Source organism: Phocoena sinus, chromosome 9 (assembly GCF_008692025.1).
Source record: "Phocoena sinus isolate mPhoSin1 chromosome 9, mPhoSin1.pri, whole genome shotgun sequence".
Taxonomy (NCBI): Eukaryota; Metazoa; Chordata; class Mammalia; order Artiodactyla; family Phocoenidae; genus Phocoena; species Phocoena sinus.
The window spans coordinates 66,690,504-66,714,806 of record NC_045771.1 but is presented as its reverse complement, the minus strand read 5'-3'; the positions used below and the strand labels follow the sequence as shown (position 1 = coordinate 66,714,806).

Genomic DNA, 24,303 nt, shown 5'->3' with positions numbered 1-24,303 from the left:
GTTCTTCCTCTGTTTTCCTCTAAGAGTTTTACAGTGTCCAGTCTTACATTTAGGTCTGTAATCCATCTAATACCACAATCTTTAACTGAGCCTCTAAACCATATTTCTTCCTTATTCCCTTTCTTACTTCATTCTCATTACATTTATACAGGCAAGAAACCTGAGAATCATCATTACCAGTTTTACTTTAAATTTTTTGTAAAATCTTACTAATCCTACCTCCTGAATAGTCCTAAATCTATCATTACTACTATATTCAGAAATTTATAACCACTAATATTACTATTTTCATGGTCTACTAACTGGTTTCTCTCTCCCTAGTTGTTCCTTTGTAATCTAATTTTATTCTAAACCAGGGTTATATAGTATATTCATATATTACATTATATACATATATATTTCATTATTATACATATAACACTGTTAATATAACAAAGTATAATACATAATTATATACATAGACACTCTCTGTCTAAATCTTTTCAGTATACCCTTATCAGTATTCCATCTATGGGGAAGAAAAGGGGAAGAATTTTATCTGAATCACCCGATGGACTTTTTAAAACCGTGCATCACCTTCTAAGATTCTAATGTGTAGCCTCCCCACTCAAGAGTCATTTCCAGAGACAGCTGCTGTTTCTAATGGTAGAGTTTCACTTCTTTTAACTGTGTTGGAGCTTACATACACACATACACACACACACACACACACACACACAGAAGCAGCATCGAGTTACTGGATGAAATACACACCTTTCAGTGTGCCAGATAAAACCCTCCACAAACAATCTGATTACTCTCCATCTCTTTAATTTCACCTTTTCCGATTAAACTTAAGTATCCTTTGCTTCAAGAAATTTCCTGACTCTCCCACCCCCATACAGACTAGGCTGAACTAAGAAACTCTCTTTCATCTACTCACAGCAACTACAGGGGGTTGAAGAGTTTCTCTTCCAAATTCACGTCCACAAAGAATCTGAGAATGTGACCTTATTCAGAAGTAAGGTCTTTGTAGATGTAATTAAAGATGTTGAGATGAAATCATACTGAAGTTAGGTGGGGAAAAAGCCACCCAGTTTGTGTTAGTTTGTTATGGCAGCCCTAGAAATGAATACAGCACTTTATATTTACCTTTAATATAGCACTTACTTACCTGATTGTATCAGTTATTTTATCTGTTTAGCCTAACCCTACACCCCTAACTGTATTTCAAGCTCTTTAAAGGCAGAAATCTATTTATTTATGTCACCAGTGTCTATAGGCTCTAAAAAAATGCCTGCTGTATTAATATATAAATATATCCAAAACTCATGTTAAAAAGACATCATTTTAAAAGACATTTTACAGGAAAAAATTTGGTCTTAAGTTACTAGGATTTTGAAGATGCAAAGATTTTTCAACTTAAAATCTTTTTCTTTCATTTAGTACATCACATTCTTAGTTCTCAGCACCCAACTTCTTCTTCCCTTACCAAGGAAATTTATTTGGCAGAAAATGTCTTGGGAAGGGTAATAGATTTAAAGGTGAAAGTTCAACAGTGGGATATAAGATACAAGAAAACAGATACCTGGAACTGACTCTTAGTCAATCATCATTATTAAGGAAAGGGTCTAGATGTATGAACCAGGAAAACAAATCTTTATAAGTCTATGAAGTCACAGTACCTATAGAAAGAAAAATTTGATTATATTTGTGATTTTTCTGTGTCAGGGTATAACACATGTAAAGTATAAATTACTACAATATTATATTCTACGGAGATACAATATTTTTATAAAGGGCCAGCATGCCACACCAGAAAAGACTATTTGAACACTCAAGATGTTCACTACTGCTGATCTGTAATGACAAATGTGACCCACACCATTAAGAAGGTGGTTTCTTTCCTTTTCTTTTTTTTTTTTTTTTTTTTTTTTTTGGGGTATGCGGGCCTCTCACTGTTGTGGCCTCTCCCATTGCGGAGCACAGGCTCCGGACGCGCAGGCTCAGTGGCCATGGCGCATGGGCCCAGCAGCTCCGCGGCATGTGGGATCTTCCCGGACCGGGACACGAACCAGTGTCCCCTGCATCGGCAGGCGGACTCTCAACCACTGCGCCACCAGGGAAGCCCGGTTTCTTTCCTTTTCTAATATTCTTTTTTTAAAAAGATTAGAATCTAGATAATATTAACAGCACTGTAAAAATGAACAGTTATGTTCTCCTGATCTCCCATCAATTGTCTTCCCTGTTCCAAGGACCACAGCATGCAACAAAAAGATTAAACAGCTCATTTTTCTTTCTTCTTGGTCTTCAAAGAATCAGTTGGTTTCCACTTCACGTTCAAGTTTATGCAAAGAAGATTTAACTGCCTGTCACTCACACTGGGAAATGTTTCATATATGTGTTGCTATTTAAAACAAGTTTCATATTTTTCACATTTCCATATTGAATTAAATATAAATGCACTGAAAAGAATAAATTCTTCAATTCAGGAAACTTGATGTCTAGCCAGGATTTAAGAAGATGAAGTTCCAATAAGCCAAGTTTTCTTTGTTTTTGTTTTTAATGATTATTCCCTTTATTGGCCAAAATAATCCCAAGTGATGCTGGGAAAATATATAGCAAATACATATCATATTATATTTGACTAAGGGCAAATACTTATTATATTATATTTATTCTTGAGAAATACACAGATATATCTTCTCTTATGAAACAACTAAGTAGATTTCAAAAGACTTGTTTCCTAATTTTCAGACATTTCCCCCACAAAATTGCCAAAATTCTTCTGCTATACCCTGGGTCATACCTCAGTGTGCCACTAGAGGGAGTTGTAAAGCAGAGTTGTAGACTATAGGAGGCTACCACACCCCATCTCCTGTAGTCACCCTTCCTAGCTACTCTCAGCAGACAAACCACTCTAGCAGACATTATTGCTGATTGCATAGATACAAAGACAACAGTTTATAACTGTTTCCACTAACAACTTCTAAAAGAATTGGCAGCTCATCTGGAATGGATGATAACTATAATAAGAAATGACAGATCAAAAACTGGTGCAGGGGAAAGACTATGTATCATTCAACCACTTACATGATTGAAGAGCCTAGCAGAAAAAAAGGGAGGAAAAGCACACAACAATTTAGATTCTTACAAGGTTGATGGACCTAAATCCAGTGATTCACCATTCTACCACAATCTGGAACCAGTAAAGAGAGAAGATGAGTGACACAGATTACATCAGAAGAAAAATATTATGTTGTTTTGCAAGTTTTACATATATATCCACACACATAGACACACATGTACACACACATGAAAATGTAATATGTGCATAAATGTAACAGGGAAAACCTTCTTTATTCTCACTTACTAATCTTAGACGTCTTTTTCAGTCCTGTGAACTTGCCTTTGAAAATTATCAGAGGAAAAATTGTTGGGATTTCCCCTTAAGAGTGAGATGGAAAGTGGAAGCTTGACATTTCCCTGCTTCCGCAGACAATTCTGATCTTCCTTACTGAGCAGGGTTGTATCAGGAGCAGAGTGTGTCATCTATCATTTACCATCTGAAAGACTGGATTCTCAGAGCCTCTGTTTCCTCCACTATGAAATGAGCATTAAAAGATTTACCTCACACAGTTGTATGAGGATTAAGTTATGATTACAGAAACAGTCAAATACAGAGAACGGCACATAGCAGAAATACCGGAAATAGTAGTTCTCTTGCATCATCCCTTCGGACACGCCATTAAGATGTTAATATCTTCAAAGGGTCAGAGTCTCAGACCGTTAATTGCAAAAAACAAGGGACTCAGAGGCAAGATATAAATTTCTGTTTACTGCTACTGCCATCTTTTAAAATGACTATTTATATGACTTGCATAAAAGCTCTTACAAGTAGAAACTATACTAATGGATGTGGAATATTTCAAGTATTCATTTGATCCATGTAATATCTTCAGCCACATACCCTGCACTTCACTCCAAACTCGGCCTACATTTCTTCTGCCCCCCTGTTTCTTTGTCTCATTTGGTATATGGCAGCCTAGGAGAAACAGGTATCTTCCCAGACACCTTTCCACTCCTCTCTGGGATAATGAGGCAAGGGGAAGTGGTAGAGTTATTAAAAAATTTAAAATTTCATATGGAGTAGTATTTGTTACAGAAATATAACCATAGCTACATGAAAACCTTTAATTCCTAAAGTATCTTATGTCTATAGAGTTTAACACATCAGAATATTCATATGGTTTTTTAATTTCCATAAAAGGCATTATTGGCAACTAGGAAGTAAAATAACATGCAAAGGCTCCTATTTCTCCACTTTCTCTTCTAATGGTTAGACACTTTCACAGCTGCTACCAACATCTTTAGTGTGAAATTTTCTGTGCTTGTGTGGGAGAGGAGATGATTGAGAGGAGGGGGTTTTAATGCCCATAATCCCAGGCAGCTGAATTCCCCAGATGCTTCGGCTGCCTGGAATCTCCTCTCACTGGTGGATGCATGGCAGAGCTGAGGATTTCCTCCATCCCTAATGTAGTCTTTGTTTTCCCAAGTTTTGTTCCCCAGCAGAGTTTACTTCAAGTGAATTCTTGGGAATACAAAGTCCTGAGCAATCCATTCTGTGTTTTTATTTCGGACACCACTTATATACAGCACCACTTATATGTATCATGGATTAAACACAGTAATTGTCTTTCTAAAAAAATGTGTTTCTTATCTTGTTATAATGCAATTCCTTTGCAATCTCTAAGAAGTCTTTGTTTAAAGGCATAAGAACCTATTCTTTAGTGAGAATATGTTTTAAGACTTCCCTGTGCCCTCTGCCTTTCCAAGAGAGTCCAGTGTGTTGAGTCCAAATGATTCTTCCACTTACCTTTTTGTGTTGCTTAAAATGAGCCCCGGATTAAAGTCAGGACATACGGATTCAAGTACAAAGTCTGCCTCATTTCAATAATCCTCTAGGAGAGATGATGGAGGTGGCTTGGCGATAGAGATAAACTGAAGAGAAGTCACTAGAATCTGGATATATTTCAGCATTAGAGTTGATACGAAATTGTTGACTGACTGGAAGTAGGTTATGAGATAAAGAAGAGAATCAGGAATTATCCTAATTTTTCCTTGCATGGAAATTTTGAGCCAGATATATAAGTCTGAAGTTCAGGAGAAAAGTCAGGACTTGGTGTTTCCAATGTATAGATGGCATTTAAAGACTTTGGAAAAGAGTCATAAGTCAGGAAATTTGTGATGAGAGGAAAGAAAGAAACTCTGTGGATTGAAGATACACCAATGTTTAAAGATTAGAGACAGGAGGAACCAGCAGAAACAGAGAAGGAGTGGACAAGGTAGAAGAGGAGGAGAACTGAGGAAAACTGGGGTCTAGGAGACCAGTTAACAGAAGTTTCAAGCAGCACGGAGCAATTGCTGCATGACTTGCTTCTGACAGGGGGAGCAAGTAGTCTGTTTTGTTGACTCTTCTATTCCCTGCTTAAAATAAAGTTTGTCCTAAATGAAAACAAAACAAAACAAAAACTACAAGCCTTGCCTTTGATTGTGAGACCTTAGAGTCATTTAAACTTGGTATTATTTCCCTCCTTTGAGGTAGAAATAGAATAATACACTTTCTTTACCATCCACTGAGTGTACAAAAAATGGCCTTGCAAAAGATAAAATTGCATTTCATAAAATCAAGAGCAAAGGAAAGGTTTTTAAAGATTTCCTGCAAAGTCAAAAAGAGTTCAGAGTTAACATTAAGCTCCCTGATTGCCTACTTTCACTGAGCTCCATGGCCGCCAGATGCTTCCCGCCCAGTCTCCCGTCACTGCCAGCCCAATTCTCCCCCGCCACACAGAGCAAATTCAGAGGCCAGTAGTGAGAAAAGTTGAATACTTCTCCAAAATCTTTTTTTTTTTTAAATTCAGTTGCTGAGGACCCATAATGCTTTTAAAGCAGAAGAAAGTCTTGACAAAAGAAAAGTATGGTAATGGTTCTAGGAGTTGTAGTCTTGATCTGTGCATTATGATTGACTCTGATTGAACTCATATCACAGAACCAAGTGTAAGTTTTCCTAATAACGATGCAGGATTCAATGAATTTTTTTAAATGAAGAAGATGGGTGAAATGAGTGAAGCAGATCAAAAGATATAACCTGAGGTATAAAATAAATAAGTCATGGGGATGTAACGTACAGTATGGTGACTGTCGTTAATACCGTATTGACTCTTTGAAAGTTGCTAATAGAGTACATCTTAAAAGTTATCATCACGAGAAAAAAAAATTGTAACTATGTGTGGTGATGGATGTTAACTAGACTTAGTGTGGTGATATTTTTTTTTTTTTTTTTTGTGGTACGCGGGCCTCTCACTGTTGTGGCCTCTCCCGTTGCGGAGCACAGGCTCCGGACGCACAGGTTCAGCAGCCATGGCTCACGGGCCCAGCCACTCCGCAGCATGTGGGATCTTCCCGGACTGGGGCACGAACCCGTATCCCCTGCATCGGCAGGCAGACTCTCAACCACTGCGTCACCAGGGAAGCCCAGTGGGGTGATAATTTCACAATATATACAAATATTGAATCATACTGTACACCTGAGGTTAATATAATTTTATATGTCAAATATGCCTCATTAAAGAGTATTTTAAAACAAAAAGTGAAATGCTTTTCATTCTATGCTCTTCATTATAAAACCACAGACTCCCAGATTTTTTTTTTTTAAATGGATCACAGAACCAACTCACCTAGCCTCCTGAAACGACCTGTCAGCATTTTTATAGCACACCTGGTTAGAGGTAGAACTGGTACCAGTAACCAAAGCCATTGACTCCAAGTTCAACATTTATTACTGATTTTTGCTTTCTGTTTTTGCTTCCCCCATCATTAGAACATTTTGACATTGGTTTTGAAGCATAATCTCTAGTTAAACTCTTATTCATTAAATTCTAATTTTAGTTTTCTCTTTAAATATACTTCTTAATCAGTTCTAAATCTATGTGAGACTATTAATTATAAGTTCTCTAAATCAACCGGGAGATCTGATAGATGAGACATTTCTAAAATATTAAAATTTAAATTTCAAGCTCCAAGAGGACAGGATGTAGTCTAGGTAGTTTGCCATGATATTTCTCACATTTTCTGGGCATTCGATAAATATTTGTGAAGTGAATAAAGTTTTTTAATACTTTCTTCTAGTTATCCTGTGGCTTACACTCATATTTCCTTTGACTCTCTACTTAAATTTCACATTTTTAGAGAGATCTTCTCAGGCTATCCTCCGTAAACTCTAAGTTCCCATTTAACTTTCTGTCCTCTGATTTCTTTTTCTTAGTGCTGATGTAATCTTATATATTTTACCAAATTTTCTTATTTATTGTCTGTCTCCCTATATGAAGCTCCACAGGATAGCTATTTGGGTCTCTCTCTCTCTCTTTTTTTTTTTTAAACAGATCAGTCCCTGGGAGGAGAACAATATCTGGTATCTGAAATTGCTCAGTAAATCTTCATTGCATGGCATGAATGAATGAATGGAATGACAAATACTTCCTTCTTGTCAAAGGAGACGTTTGAGATCCTTCAACTCCCTGAAAGGTAGAGTATATATGAGGGCACAGAAAGATGTTTTAAAGAAAAGTCAAAGAGAGAAAAACAGATGCTTCTTAGCATGAAGAACAAACTAGAATGCAAGTCAGCTTCTCTCCTTATAACATCAGAAACCTGTCTCTGAGCTGACTCCCTTTGGCTGAGAATAAGGTAGAACATAAAAGGGAAATGAATGGCTAGGGTTAGGCAAACTGGGAATGATTAAAGAGATGGAGAAGTATGAAAGAGTTCACTGTTTTTAAATTCTGTGCTTGTTAAAACTGTCTTCCATGACACTGAACCAAAGATATATTTTCTTATCCTCCACTTGTTAAAATAAAGATTACAATGCAATTGTTAACTAGATTAAGTGCATACATACACATTTACATATATGTATGTACATTTTTTCATTTATATCTGGAGTGGAAGTTTTAACGATTTCAAGAATCAGGAAAGAGAAGAAGAGAATGCTTCTTCTCACCATTACAGTGGATATAGTATCAAAGAATTTAAATCATAATTTCTCACTTATAGAAATAAACACTCAGAAGTGCATTTCACTTTGGAAAATCTTGTACTCTGTCCTAAGAGGTGTCTCAGGTTGACATTCATTGTGTTGATGACATCATCACAGCCTGGGCCTGGCTCTCCAACTTGCAAAAATACCACCATTTAGACAGAGGTGTCTCTAACATGGTCAGTGTTTCCAGGGCTGATATTTTAAACTAAATCTTTTTAGAAATAGCAAATGCTCTGAACCCCTAACACATGCTTTTTAATAAAGCACACATAATAACCCAGAACCCACTTAAGAAGCACTAATTAACATAAGGATAATAGCCGTATTTATGGAGTTCGTACTTTATTCTAGGCATTTTACAACCTCTGAAATTACAATTAATATGCCATGATACAGTCATAAGCAAGAATAGAAAAAAATCTATAACTTGCTCAGGATCTGACAGCATATGTAGAAGAACCATTTCTGCCCTTATTTGCTTCCAACCTAGGAGCTGAAGAGATAAACATATAAAAAATTAAACTATAATTATAGATTTTCATAGCAGTTCGTAACATTGAAGGTAGAAGGATTTTTTTTTCTTCTGCATGACAAGTCATTCAAAGGGACATTATTAACTCAGTGTCATTGCTTTGACATATAATTACAAATAAAGATGCTCTGGGAGAATGAGGATGCCATGCCCTTGTGTTTTGCACTAAATACTGTCAAGAGGGCAGCTGAGACAGTGCAATTGGTATGGCATTAGAAGGACATTTTAAGGCTCACCTCTGACACTTGGTTTCATAACTGATCAAATCATTTAATCACCCAGGCTCCCTTTGCTCATTTATAAATCAATGAGTATTACATTTTCCTAGAGCACATATTGTAAAGAATAAATAAAATAATCACTATGAGAGTCCCTTTTAAACTGTTAATCACTATATAAATATGAGGTTTTATTATGACATGAGGAGATAAAATGTTCATTTTAAATTTTAGTATAAGATATCTAGCACTTCTACATGAATGTACTTTCCTCTCACATCTTTATCTTGTTAGTATAGTAGAGACTGTTTTCAGTTGCTTTCCAAAAAACTGAAAGCCATAAAAATTTAACTACAGTAATACAAGCTATTTTCCCTTCTTCAAAATTTTTATACATTTTCATTATAGAAATCCTAGGAAATCAAGGTACATCACAAAGAATATGAAAATAAGGATCAACTAAAATCTTACTATAAAATCAGTTACTTTAAAAGGCTAGAAACTCAAATTCAGAATAGACATAGATGCAATTATAGAGATGTATAGATGTAGATATCTTTGTGGGGGAGTGTAATTATAGATATAAAAATTGGTGCTACTCTGAGGTATTCATTCTCAATCTCTTGACTTTTAGGAACAATTATTGTTACTGCTTGCTACTTACTTATTAAGCCAGATTTTCTTAGTGCCTGGCCTACCTTTATGTGTAGATTAACCGTCTCTTAATGCTGTTTGAGCTCTTTAATGGTACTGAAAATGACTACTTACTTAATGTCTCTGTGTCCTGTAAGGATTGATAAAATTTGGCCTGGAACAATTTAATTCCAAGTTTAACCAAATTAATATGATAAAATCCAGCTGTGAACAGATCTAAAGAACTGCCTCATATGACTATTCAGAGGCCAACTTTAACAAAGTCCATCCTCATCCTCCATATTCCACTTGGAAAGTTATTAAAATCGTAAATCTGAGTCCTAGAATTACAGCATTTTAAGATTATCTTAAGATCTTCATCCCTTTCCAGAGAAAGACCACAAAGATCAAAGAATTACAGTCACTTGTTCACAAGGCAATTGAGTAATGAAACAAGATTAACAGACCAATCCCTAGGCTATTCATCTTTCCACTAAAGTTTCCCTGATTTTCTGCTGTTACTAAGAATGTCTTTTCTACTCTTGTTCATTAACCAAATTCCCTAAGAGCATGTGACTTCTTGTCAAGTGGACGTGGTTTCCTCAGAAAGGATTATCTTTTGCTGTGCTCGAGATACATCTTCTGGGCGAAGTTCCTTAAATAGCTCTTTCCTCAAATCATACTAAGTTTGTTTTAGTGTTAAATTTGGTAACAGGGAGTTGAATGGAACATTTCCTGTTATCCTGGAATTGTGGCTAAGACTCAAAGCTTAGGATAAAGAAACATACATTCTAAAGCAAATACCCTACATTCTAAAGAAAGCCACAAACAATGGGGCCAGACATCTTCCAAGGTCTTTTTGAGAGGTAGCAGAACTGGCACTACTGCCATCAACCACCCACTTCCTATTAGTAAATAAGGAAAGAACAAGGGAGATGCATGGATTTGGGTGAGACACGGGAACTGACACCTCAGTCAGGTGCCACATACCAAGTACAATGTTTATGGCCATGCTTCCCTTTCCAAAGGCAAACAGAGTGAGTTCTGAGAGATGCACTTGAAAAGATTAGTAAGACTGCAAAGAGGAACCTATTACTTCTCCCCAGCTGGTTGCTCTAAGAGATGCAAACTTTGTATGTTCATCATGCTACTGTCATTGGCAGCAAAGAACAGGGGAGAACTGTTGGGGGCCCTTGTCATGTGTTCCTTGTAGTTTAGGTGTATATGTAAACCTAAGACTGGTCCTGACACATATCTGTAAGTTCCTGGAGACAGAAGGCCGGTTCAGCAGCTGATGCCAGCAGGCAAAGAAATCATAGTAAAATAAACCTGGGAATAAGATGGGGGCAACCCACAACTTCTGTTTGAGAGGGCACAGAAGAGGAACACAGTGTTCACTTGGTTCCGGGTAAATGATCATGGAAGTTAAAAGAGGGGGACAAAGCTGTATTCTCAGGAGGTAACAGCCCAAGTAAGATAATCTCTCCCAGAGAATAAAGAAGACATGACTGCTCCATGAAGGGCTCAAAGGTAAAGCTAAGCCTTACTCGAGAGAACCACGCACTGCATTTTAGGACCACACTGACACAGTCTAACAGGAGCAGGTAGAGACAGAACCAAGCAGAGCAAGACCAGAGCAGTGTGAGACCAAGAACAAGAACAGGAAACCAATTATGTAGAATAACCTCTCCAGTCCTTCCTTCTTATCCCAAACACCAGGAAACTAAATACAGGAAAAGGAGAAAAGAGAAACATTAGCGCCTGCGCTCTCCACTTTCCAAGTTTCTTAAAACACAATCAGCCAGTAATGGGGCTACTAGAACTTCTGAGATTAACTGGATGAAATTTTTTATTAAAGTAGCCAGAAAATTGGAAGGGAAAGAGTTTTAATATAATTGGAGGCAATGATTGAAAATATATGTTTCTTGTAAAGGTACAAAATGTTTATGTTTTGTTTTCATACCATTCCTTTCAGTACCTCATAAATATACGTTGGGTTTAATTGAATTTGTTTTTTAAAACGAATATTTAGATGAAATTTGGGGGGTTTCCACCTAAGAAGATAAAAATGAGAAATCTGTAAAGAAAACTAAGAGTAACTAAAAATCGTTAGATAAAATGAGTAGTTATGGTAGGTGTATCTATTAGATATAAAGTAGTAAATATGTAAAACTAACAGGATTAGCAGAGAGGTCTAGCATAAACACAATCAATAAATGATAGCCATCTTCACTATAAAGCTCAATAGCTTTACCTGCTGTGAATTTTAAGTAACTGTGTTTAGATCCAAGTATGATTTCTTCTTGGAGACTAGGAAACTGACAGACGGTATAAGCAGCTCTTCCTTTTCATTTATTTAAGTCGCCTACTCTCACTCTCAGATCCTTATATCCTTCTGGATGTCTCATAAGAAAAGATGCCAAAGTCAACACGTCATCAACGTTCCCCCACCCTCATCCCCACCTCCTTATTCTGCTCCTGTGGTTCCTGCCTCAGTAAATAGCAGTACCATCTACCCTGTAAATCAAGCCAGAAAACTGAATTCATCCTAAATCTTTTTGTTCCACAGTCCAGCCAGTCACCATGTCCGTCTGCTTTACCTCCTAAACATTTTTCACACCCATCACCTGCTCCTTCCCACTACTGTGGCTGCCTCAATGCAAATGGTCATTATCTCTTCTGACAAGTGTATCTCTATCTCAGCTTTGGCTCCCTGAAATCCATCCTCTCCCTATCACCCAGAGAGTACCATGGCACAACCCTGCTTAAGGACTTCACTGAGTCTCTATCACTCAAAGCTTAAAGGCCAGATTCCTGAGGAGAGCATCACCACGAGGGTACTTCTCCCAACTCACTTCCTATTCTCTCCATCTTGTGTCTTGCTCTCAGGAATTCAGCAGTTTTTTTTTTTTACATGCATAAAGCATGGTGGTACATGGCTCTTCGTCTCTGCTCAAGCTGTTTCCTTCTAACCCCTGACTATACTTAACATACCTTTCAGGATTAGCTAGCAGACCTCTCCTGATTTCCCACATTGTGCACTGCATGCCTTTATCTTAGTACAGTGAAATAATTTCTTATGCGTTTTCTCCTTAACCAGATTCTAAGAATCTTTATTGAAGGGCCAGTATTTGACACCACTCTAATCCAAGTACCTCACTCAGAAAGAGAAATAAATATCAATAATGAATAAATAACAAAAAGAGAAAGAAATAAAATGCTAAACTGAACTAAGTATTAGAAAGTAAAACTTAACAACAGGTAGCATATTATCCAAGCCCTTTCAACATGCAGACACTGTGCTGAGTATTTCCTCTGTTTTAATTTAACCTTACATCCCTGTAAGGTGAGCGGTCCTGTGACCCTTATTTCACAGATGAGGAACATGGGGCCAATGGGCTTAAGTAATTGGTCTGAGGTCACACAGATACTGTGGCTAAAGACAGAATTCCTAACTCTGACTCTTGGACTTAAGTGCTCAACTAACATGCTTCTGGCTGACTTACAAAATAACTTTTTGTAAATGACTAAAAGACAGATTCATGAGATGAACTATCCTGCCCCAAGGCAAAGACTGTTTCAGGAGATGAATCAGTCATTACTGTATTTCAGTAATGCAAGGCCTTTTCACCACTAGAGAAGGGTGTACTTCACTCTAAACCATTTAATCACGCTCAGCTCCATCAGCAACCATGCTGTTAGCTTCCATTATCCCTTACTAAAATAGCATGCTTGAATGGTAAATTCCTAATTACAGAAGAAAGAAAGAGTGGAAAGGTAAATTGCTAGGATCAAACCCATGAGTTAATTTGACCCCTGCCTCCAGAGAATTCCAATTACAAATAGTAAGCAAACCCCCAAATGATATCCCTTCCTGGCTTCCGTGAACAGTTACATATAAAAGAGAAGAAGCAAACATAAACTGAAAAATTCCTAGGGAAGATGGGCAGGTATAATACACAATGAGTTTACAAATGGAGAACTTGAACAGCATCAGACAGGCCCTGAAAATGAATTCAGCCAACAGCACCTCTGAAAACATCACTTCATGTAAACAGATGCAGAATATTCCTCACAAACCATATTTCTATGGACTTTCAGCCTTCTCCGTGGCTATATTTTAAGAGTTTAAAAATGTGAACTGGAAGCGTAAACATCTAAAGCAGAGTTAAAACTGTGAACAGATTTTTGTCATCGTGTAGAATGGTTTCTTAGCAAAATCGGCCTTCACGGTAGCAAATCAATGCTTTCAGACACACTACTACTATTTCCTAAAATGAAATCACAACCCGGAAATAAAAATGAGAAACAATGATACTAGGGGCCATCAAAAATACTATAAAGGGTTTATCAATCTGGGGAATTATGTTAATGTGACAGGAGGCTTTTGGGTAGCCGACCAACTCATCCAGAGGCCGCAGAACAGAAAGGTTTGTAGAACAAATGAAAACGCTTGATTCACGAAAGCTTACTGAATCAATCTTAAACACACAGCCACAAGCAAGGAGCAAGAGAGAGGTTAGCAGACGTAGGGGAGGGTGCAAGCACTTCCTGAATCTTTCTCCATGCTCATTTGCCTCAAGTGACTCATGACTATTTAGTGTCTAAGCCCTTCTGTATTAGTGTTAGGAAAGCAGGAAGGAGGTACCAAAAACTGTGCAGCCTCAACAACAGAAATGTATTGTCTCACAGTTTTGGAGGCTAGAAGATCAAGGCAGAAGGGTTGTTTCCCTCCGAGGACAGTGAGGGAAAAACCGTGCCATGTTTCTATCCCAGCTTCTGGTGCTTTGCTGCCAATCTTTGGCACTCCTTGGCTTCTGCATCACCTGATCTCTGCCTTCACCTTCTCGTGGTGTTTACCCTATGTGCATTTCTGTAACTAAATTTTCCCTTTTTATAAGGACACCAGTCACATCAGATGAGGGGCCTACCCTACGCTGGTATGACCTCATCTTAATTAGTACAACTGCAACAATCCTATTTCCAAATAAGGCCTCATTCTAGGCACTGGGGGTTAGGACTCCAACATATTAATTTGAGGGGGTATGATGGTTCATTTTATGTGTCAACTTGACCAAGCCATGGGATGTCCAGCTATTTGGTTAAATATTATTTCCAAGTGTGTTTGTTAGGGAGGGTGTTTCCAGAAGAGATAAGCACTTGCCTTGGTGAACTGAGTGAAGCACATGGCCCTCCACAGTGGGAGTGGGCATCATCCAATCTGTTGAGGGCCCCAATAGAACAAAATGGTAGAAGAAAGTTGAATTCTCTCTCTCTGTCTCTCTCTCTGCCTTACTGATTGAACTGAAAGATCTTTTTTTTTTTTTTCCTTTCAGCCCTTGGGCGACACCATCAGCCTTCCTGATTCTCAGATCTTCAGACTCAGACTGGAACCCACACCACCAGCTTTCCTGGGTCTCCAGTTTGCGGACGGCAGCAGATCATGGGACTTCTCAGCCTCCAAAACTGTGAAAGCCAATTCCTTATAATATATCCCTCTCTCTTTCTCTTTCTCTTTCCCTCCCTCCCTCTCTACTGATACTCTTCTAATACTGTTTCTCCGCAGGACTCTGACAAATACTGAGAGCGAGTGGCACAACTCAACCCGTATCATCTTCCGTCCCTTCTTATCTTACACGTGTGCTATTCACTGTCAACAGATCTCACAAGCTACTTGCTTCTATAACGTACCGCACCCATCTCCCTTCTTTACTTCTCCTATTTCAGTAGATAAATTAAATTTTCTTAAACACTGTAGCAAACACACATCATAAGACCAAATGTTTTAATCTGTAAAATAACACAAATATATAGGAACCCACTGACCGACAGTTTTTAGTGATTCTGCCAGGTATCAGAAAATTCTGCCATTCGATTGCTATCACCCAGAAAGTCTCTTTATCCATTACTATTAAATGATCTGGCTCTTGTACCAAAGGCAACACTGCTCACCTCCACCCAGGGGCAGGAAGCTACATGGCAGCAGGTTTCATATCCATAATTACATAATTCTTGTGAAGCTCATAAGGAGATACAGTGTTTACTTGATAAATGAGACGAAGGAAGAGAGATGGAGAGGAGAGAGCAACTTTTCAAGAGAAGTTTTTGATCAGTTCTTTGCAATAGCCTGTTTCCTGTGGGTCTCCAGGCTTAGCAGTCGATTTCCCTTTCATTAAACATTTATTTTTATGCCAGAGGAACTGTGACACACCATAAAATCCGGGCAGTACCTAGGAAATAGTACTTCTCAGTAAAGATTAAACACTACACAGAATAATGAGACAGAAACTGTAACTCATAGCATTTTCAAATTATCCAATATTTGGAAATCCACAGCATAGGTGCAAAAATAACACATTATTGTTTTACGTCACAGAGGTTAAAGTTATATATAGAAAGAAATACCTAGATCATGGTTTGTCCTAGAAAAACCCTCCAAGAAATTTAAGATTCTCTTTGCACTTTCCTACCTGCATTTCCTTCCTCCGCCTGGGAAGTCTTATTATATACCCTGTCCTGTATTTGCTTACTCTGCATAGGACTCCCCCCAATTACAGGATTTATACCCAAATGAATAATTATTCAAGAACAAAAAACGATATTCTCGTTCTACCAACCCTCACAGCCATCACAGCACTACCCAATCTATATTTCTACATACGCCTCGCCTACTCCACAGCATTAACCCTATTTCCCTCTACAAACAACATAAAAATAAAATGACAATTTCACTCCACAAAACGAATAACCCTTCTACCAACAGCAATTGTATTATCCACAATACTCTTACCCCTCACACCAGCATTCTCCATTTTACTATAGGAGTTTAGTTTAAATCAGACCAAGAGCCTTTAAAGCCCTAAGCAAGTATAATGTACTTAACCCCTGCCTAATAAGGATTGCAAGACCGTATCTTACATCAATTGAATGCAAATCAAACACTTTAATTAAGCTAAATCCTCACTAGATTGGAGGGATACATCTCCCACGAACTTTTAGTTAACAGCTAAATACCCTAGTCAACTGGCTTCAATCTACTTCTCCCACCGCGAGAAAAAAAAGGCGGGAGAAGTCCTGGCAGGATTGAAGCTGCTTCCTTGAATTTGCAATTCAAAATGATGATTCACCACAGGACTTGGCAAAAAGAGGACTCGACCCCTGTCTTTAGATTTACAGTCTAATGCCTACTCGGCCATTTTACCTATGTTCATAAATCGCTGACTATTCTCAACCAACCACAAAGATATTGGTACCTTATACCTGTTATTTGGTGCCTGAGCAGAAATAGTAGGCACTGGCCTAAGCTTATTAATTCGCGCTGAACTGGGTCAACCTGGCACACTAATCGGAGATGACCGAGTTTACAACGTACTAGTAACAGCTCATGCCTTCGTGATAATTTTCTTCATAGTCGTACCTATCATCATTGGTGGGTTCGGAAATTGACTCGTCCCACTAATAACTGGAGCACCTGACATAGCCTTTCCTCGTCTAAATAATATAAGCTTCTGACTGCTTCCTCCTTCCTTTCTACTACTAATAGCATCCTCAATAGTTGAAGCCGGCACAGGCATGGGCTGAACTGTATATCCTCCTCTAGCTGGAAATCTAGCACATGCAGGAGCCTCAGTAGACCTTACCATTTTCTCCCTACATTTAGCCGGCGTGTCCTCAATCCTTGGAGCCATCAACTTTATTACGACCATTATTAATATAAAACCACCCACTATAACCCAATACCAAACACCCCTCTTCGTGTGATCAGCCCTAATTACAGCAGTATTACTCTTATTATGACTACCCGTCCTAGCAGCTGGAATTACCATACTATTGACCGACCGAAACCTAAACACAACCTTTTTCGATCCCACAGGAGGAGGCGACCGAATCCTGTACCAACACTTATTTTGATTTTTTGGTCACCCCGAAATATTTATTCTAATCCTACCTGGCTTCGGAATAATTTCACATATTGTAACCTACTACTCAGGGAAAAAAGAACCTTTCGGGTATATGGGAATAGTTTGAACTATAGTTTCTATTGGGTTCCTAGGCTTTATCGTATGGGCTCATCGTATATTCACAGTTGGAAGAGACGTAGGTACACGAGCATATCTTACATCAGCCACTATAATTTTTGCTATCCCTACAGGAGTAAAAGTCTTTAGTTGACTAGCAACACTTCACGGGGGAAATATTAAATGATCTCCCGCTCTAATATGAGCCCTAGGCTTTACCTTCCTTTTTACAGTAGGAGGCCTAACTGGCATCGTCCTAGCTAACTCATCCCTAGATATTGTTCTCCACGACACCTACTACGTAGTTGCCCACTTTCACTATGTACTTTCAATAGGAGCTGTCTTCGCCATCATAGGAGGTTTTGTTCACTGATTCCCACTATTTTCAGGCTATACACTCAACTCAACATGAACAAAAATTCACTTTATAATCATATTCATAGGTGTAAACATAATATTCTTCCCACAACACTTCCTAGGCCTATCCGGTATACCTCGACGGTACTCCGACTACCCAGACGCCTACACAACATGAAATACTATCTCATCAATAGGCTCTTTCATCCCACTATCAGCAGTTATACTAATAATTTTCATCATCTGAGAGGCATTCGCATCTAAACCAGAGGTATTAACAGTAGACCTCACCTCCACAAATCTTGAATGACTAAATGGACGTCCTCCACCATACCATACATTTGAAGAACCAGCATACGTCAACCCAAAATGATCAAGAAAGGAAGGAATCGAACCCCCTCTAATCGGTTTCAAGCCAATATCATAACCACTATGTCTTTCTTTATAAATGAGATATTAGTAAAGCCTTACGTAACTTTGTCAAAGTTAAATCACAAGTGAAAACCCTGTATATCTCCATGGCATATCCCTTCCAACTAGGCTTACAAGATGCAACATCACCTATTATAGAAGAACTCCTACACTTTCATGATCACACATTAATAATCGTCTTCCTAATTAGCTCTCTAGTCCTCTATATTATCACCCTAATACTTACAACCAAACTAACACACACCAGTACAATAGACGCTCAAGAGGCAGAAACTATTTGAACCATCCTCCCAGCCATCATCTTAATCCTAATCGCCCTGCCCTCCCTACGAATTCTCTACATAATAGATGAAATTAATAACCCCTCTCTTACAGTAAAAACAATAGGACACCAGTGATACTGAAGTTATGAATATACCGACTACGAAGACCTAAACTTCGACTCCTACATAATTCCAACCTCGGACCTAAAACCAGGAGAACTACGACTACTAGAAGTAGATAATCGAATGGTTCTACCCATACAAATAACAATCCGAATATTAGTCTCCTCTGAAGACGTACTACACTCATGAGCTGTTCCCTCCCTAGGCTTAAAAGCAGATGCAATCCCTGGACGCCTAAACCAAACAACCTTAATATCAACACGACCGGGTCTATTCTACGGACAATGTTCAGAAATCTGCGGCTCAAATCATAGCTTCATACCAGTCGTTCTCGAACTAGTACCCCTAGAGAACTTCGAAAAATGATCTGCATCCATATTATAATCTCATTAAGAAGCTAAACTAGCGTTAACCTTTTAAGTTAAAGATTGAGAGCCGTAAACTCCCCTTAATGACATGCCACAACTAGACACATCAACATGACTTCTTACTATCCTATCTATATTCCTTACCCTCTTCACACTATTTCAACTAAAAATTTCAAAACATTTCCACTCCCCCTCCCCCAAACTAACACACACCAAAATACAAGAACAACAAACTCCTTGAAACACCACATGAACGAAAATCTATTTACCCCTTTCACAGTCCCAATAATACTAGGTATTCCTATCACCACTCTAATCATTATATTCCCTACTATACTATTACCAACACCAAATTGACTAATTAACAATCACACAGTCTCCATCCAACAATGATTAACCAAACTTACATCAAAACAACTAAGAAATACACATAACCTCAAGGGACAAACCTGATCTCTAATACTCATCTCACTTCTCCTATTTATTGCTTCTACAAATCTTCTTGGAATATTATCCCATTCATTTACACCTACCACCCAACTCTCAATAAATTTAGGTATAGCTATTCCCCTATGAGCCGGTACCGTCATTACAGGCTTCCGTAATAAGACAAAAATATCCCTAGCTCACCTTCTACCACAAGGCACACCCACTTTCCTAATTCCCATATTAGTAATCATCGAAACTATCAGCCTACTTATCCAGCCAGTGGCACTAGCCGTACGACTAACTGCCAACATTACAGCAGGTCACCTGTTATCTTACTCTCCATAGGAGGACTCCCCCCACTTACGCTAATTAATAGCTACCTTATTAACAGCTAAGGGTTTAAGTTAGTTCTCCGCAGGTTTGCACATTAGACTCATCCATGGAGGCTGTGTTCCAACCCCAGAAATTCTGATTCAGCAAGTCTGGGACAGTGTTTAGCCAAATTTTAAAGAAACTTCTGCAGGTGATCTTGATGATCAGCCAGCCTGAGAACCTCTAATTAAACCCCTTACAAGCTAATACAATAATTTGCAGACATATCAAGAAAAAAGCTCCTGCCCCAAACCACACGACCCACACTGTTCTCCAGAGAACTGTTTTCCAGAATGGAGGTTTCCAAAATTTTCTGCTCAAAGCTCTATTATTAAAATATCTTTGAGCGTACACTGTCAATATGTGATTCCTCTCATTTATAAATTATTGGGTGTGCCAAAAAGTGCCTTTGGTTTTTTAAGTAAAAATAAAAGACACATTTTTCATTTTCACCAAGAACTTTATTGAACATTGTATTCACCCTTTTGTTTCACTACCTTCTGCCACTTTTCAGGCAACTTCATAATTCCACCTTCCCAAAACTTTTTATCTTTTTGAGCAAAGAACTGTTCTAGCTGCCTTTTACAGTCTTCCAGGGAATTGAAATTTTTTCCATTAAGAGAATTTTGTAAAGATCGAAATAAATGGAAATCCAAAGGTGCAATGTCTGGTGAATACAGCAGATGAATCACAACTTCCCAGCCAAGCTGTAACAGTTTTTGCCTGGTCATCAAAGAAACACGCAGTCTTGCATTATCCTTGTGGAAGATTATGCATTTTCTGTTGACTAATTCTGTATGATTTTCGTCACGTGTCACTTTCAGTTGGTCTAATTGGGAGCAGTACTTGTTGCAATGAACCGTTTGGTTTTCTGGAAGGGGCTGATAATAGAGGACTCCCTTCTAATCCTACCATATATGCAACATCACTTTCTTTGGATGAAGACCGGCCTTTCGTGTGGTTGGTGATGGTTCATCTCGCTTGCCCCACAATCTCTTTTGTTGCACATTATTGTACAGTATCTACTTTTCACTGCCCGTCACAATTTGTTTTAAAAACGGAACATTTTCATTATGTTTCGGTAGAGAATCACATGTGGAAATATGGTCAAGAAGGTTTCTTTCGCTTAACTTATGCGGAACCCGAACATCAAAGCAATGAACATAACCAAGCTGGTGCAAATGATTTCCAACGCTTGATTTGGATATTTTGAGAATGTCGGCTATCTCCCGCGTGGTATAACATTGATTGTTCTCAATTATTGTTTCGATTTGATCGCGATCAACTTCAGCTGGTCTACCCGACCATGGAGCACTGTCCAGTGAGAAATCTCCAGCACGAAACTTTGCAAACCACTTTTGACATAATCGATCAGTTACAGCACCTTCTCCATACACTGCACAAATCTTCTTTGCGTCTCAGTTGCATTTTCACCTTTCTTGAAATAATGAAGCATAATATACCGAAAATGTTGCTTTTTTCTTCCATCTTCAATATTAAAATGGCAACACAAAAATTCACCAATTTTGATGTTTTTTAAATGCACACTGATATGACAGCTGTCACATACAATCTAACAAAATTGTTTCAAACGAAGTTAAAGACAACTAAGTGCTACTAGAGCCATCTTACAGAAAAAAATCGAACAAACATTTTGGCCCACCCAATATATATTTGTGAAACTGTCTTAACATATTTTAGTATTACAAAACATACATAAAATTCAAAAGGATGAGATAAAATGAGTATACTTGTCAGTAAATGGATCATTTTGAGCACATAGAGAAGCGGATACACTCTACTTTGGGGTTCCCTCCATGAATGGTTATTGAAGAAGAACACAAGAATACCTTTTCTGCCACTTTCTGCAGCTTTTTAATGACACCACCTTATATTTAAACAGCACTGTACAGCGTATAGAGTGTGTTCACATCCAGAATCACATGTGATGCTCAAACACTCTACGCAAATAGGTTTAGTTAATACTAATAATCTGTCATAGATGAGGACGCTAAGGCCCAGCTGGGAGATTCTCAATGTCACACAGCTAAAAATGGTGGGGCTAAGACCAAAATCCCAGTCTTTGGTCTCAAAATTGAGTACTTCATAATCCAGGGCTCACCTGGGTAGGCCATAATGATTGTGTTTGCTTTCTCTTCTACTCCAAGGCAAAAGACAAGAAAAGGCTGCTTTTTAACTATGCTTGCTTTAGAGACTAATAGAGCTGCTTGCTGGAATTATACATATAATCAGATGCAGTAAGAATTGAATCAAATTTTACAGGCTAGTTGAAAACAAACAAATAAACCAAAAACCCTCCACGCACTATCTGTACTTCAGTGTCGTGCATGGGATGACTTTGCGCCCGGGGGAACATTTGGCCACATCTGGAGATATTTTTGGTTGCCAACACTGGTGCGTAAAGAAAAAGTTGCTATCGACAACTAATGTTTAGAGGCCACGGACCTAGCTAACCATCCTACCGTCTTACAAGGTCCAGGACAGCACTCACCACAAAAAAAAAAAAAAAAAAAAAAAGTTATCTGGCTCAAAATATCAGTAGTACTAGACCGTGAAATCGTGCTGCAGTAAATCTGAAAGTTTTAGTTACTAATCCCTGTAAGTGGCTGATGAAATCTATACAGTTTCCCAAAGCACAAGTGTATGCACCCCAAATACTGCACATTTCCAGGGTGTTTGTTGACTTGCTGAAGCGTATTTCTAGACCACAGTGTGAGAACCCTAGATCTACAGAGTGAGAAAAGCAATAGATCCAAGACTTCCATAAAATTGGCTTTGTTTTTTATAACTCCTCAGAGATATGAATCACTATCAGGCATGTTCTGAGACTCCTGTTATTAAGCCAGAAAGTCAGAAGTTCATAAACAGCCTAAGGATTTGAGTGTATGAGTGCTTTGTGGGATATTAAAGTCACTCATTACCTAATCAAGTAATATGCGAACATTTTAACTGAGGAGGTTCACATAATCTCACTCCACAAGACATGTTTAATTAAAAAGTAAAAGACCACTAATCTCAAGGTGGACTTGGTGGGTTATTTTATTTCTTCTAGTCCTTTTGAGAGAGATTAGAGGATTTCCTTCACTAACTATATCAGGTAGTGATTAAGAGGGCCCCTGGTGGATTATAATATTTTGTCTCATAAGGATACGAATGATTATTCCATTAAAGACTTGTCACCTGACTTGCTGAATTTAGGAGTCAGGGGGGAACTTATACAGTAGGCAGTTTGTCTTCAGTTACCTTTACTGTCTTTCTCTACCCTTTCTTCTCTTTTGGGTCAAAATTCTATCTGCCCAGCTCCTTCATTCCTCCCCTATCAAAATCTGTCAGTTCTATACACAGAACATGAATTCAAGAGATGTGTACTTTTCCCAGCACATATTGTTGAGTTTAAAAAGAGTCATGGAATGCAAGTTGTTCTTATTTTCCTACTATTGAGTACTGTAAGCCTAAATACAGGGTTAAGAAATATCTAGAAACTGGAGGTACCCAATCTAACAGCATGAAGTATTAGTCCTGCTGAAGACATATACTGATGTAAAAACCAAAAAAAAAAAGTAGCTTTCAATGTAGCCTAAACCTTACAATATCATATATATATATAGTGGTCACGTTTTATCTTAGCTAAAACAAGTCAAACAAACACATTTCTTTATCTATTAGTACATTAAATGACTTATGTTTAAAATTTACACTTTAAAAAACTGTTGTCCTGGCTTCCCCGGTGGCACAGTGGTTGAGAGTCCGCCTGCCGATGCAGGGGACACGGGTTCGTGCCCCGGTCCGGAAAGATCCCACATGCCGCGGAGCGGCTGGGCCCGTGAGCCATGGCCACTGAGCCTGCGCATCCAGAGCCTGTGCTCCGCAACGGGAGAGGCCAGGGCAGTGAGAGGCCCACGTACCGCAAAAAAAAAAAAAAAAAAAAAAAAAATTGTCCTCATTATCAGTAACTGAAATCTAATTTGATACCTCCCATTTTAATTGGGGTTAACAGGATGGTGGGGTTTTTTGCATATTTATTTAAATTCAACAAATATTTTTGAAGGTTTATTATCTGTAGAATCTTAAAATCTCCCAAATTCTAATTAGGTACAGATATATCAATCATTCAAAAATAAAGCATTAAAAAGGAGAATTTGATTCAAAATATAAGCAGAAGTATTAAAATACTGCTTAAATAAAAATATCCTTATTCAAGTCTCTCCTATGACAGAGAGATGGAGAAAGACATATTTAGCGAGCAAGCAGTCCAGGAAGAAAGCCAAGAAGCTCAGGGGTCTCCTCTTCTAAAAAAAACAAATACCCCCGAAATGCTTGGGGTCCATAAAGTTTTTATGAGATTTCAAAACCAGTCTCCTTGCATTTGTGTTGGGCAACACTATAATGAATACAACATAATTCCTTCCCTTTCAAGATACCTATTCCAATCACTATTACTTACACACACACACACACAC

General features: G+C 38.2%; 2 pseudogenes; both read left to right on the top strand.

The window, feature by feature from the left end:
* The first annotated feature begins 18,295 nt into the window (after positions 1-18,295).
* On the top strand, positions 18,296-19,079 carry LOC116759754 (annotated as a pseudogene).
* Positions 19,080-19,237: 158 nt separating this feature from the next.
* On the top strand, positions 19,238-19,795 carry LOC116759156 (annotated as a pseudogene).
* The last annotated feature ends 4,508 nt before the right edge of the window (positions 19,796-24,303 follow it).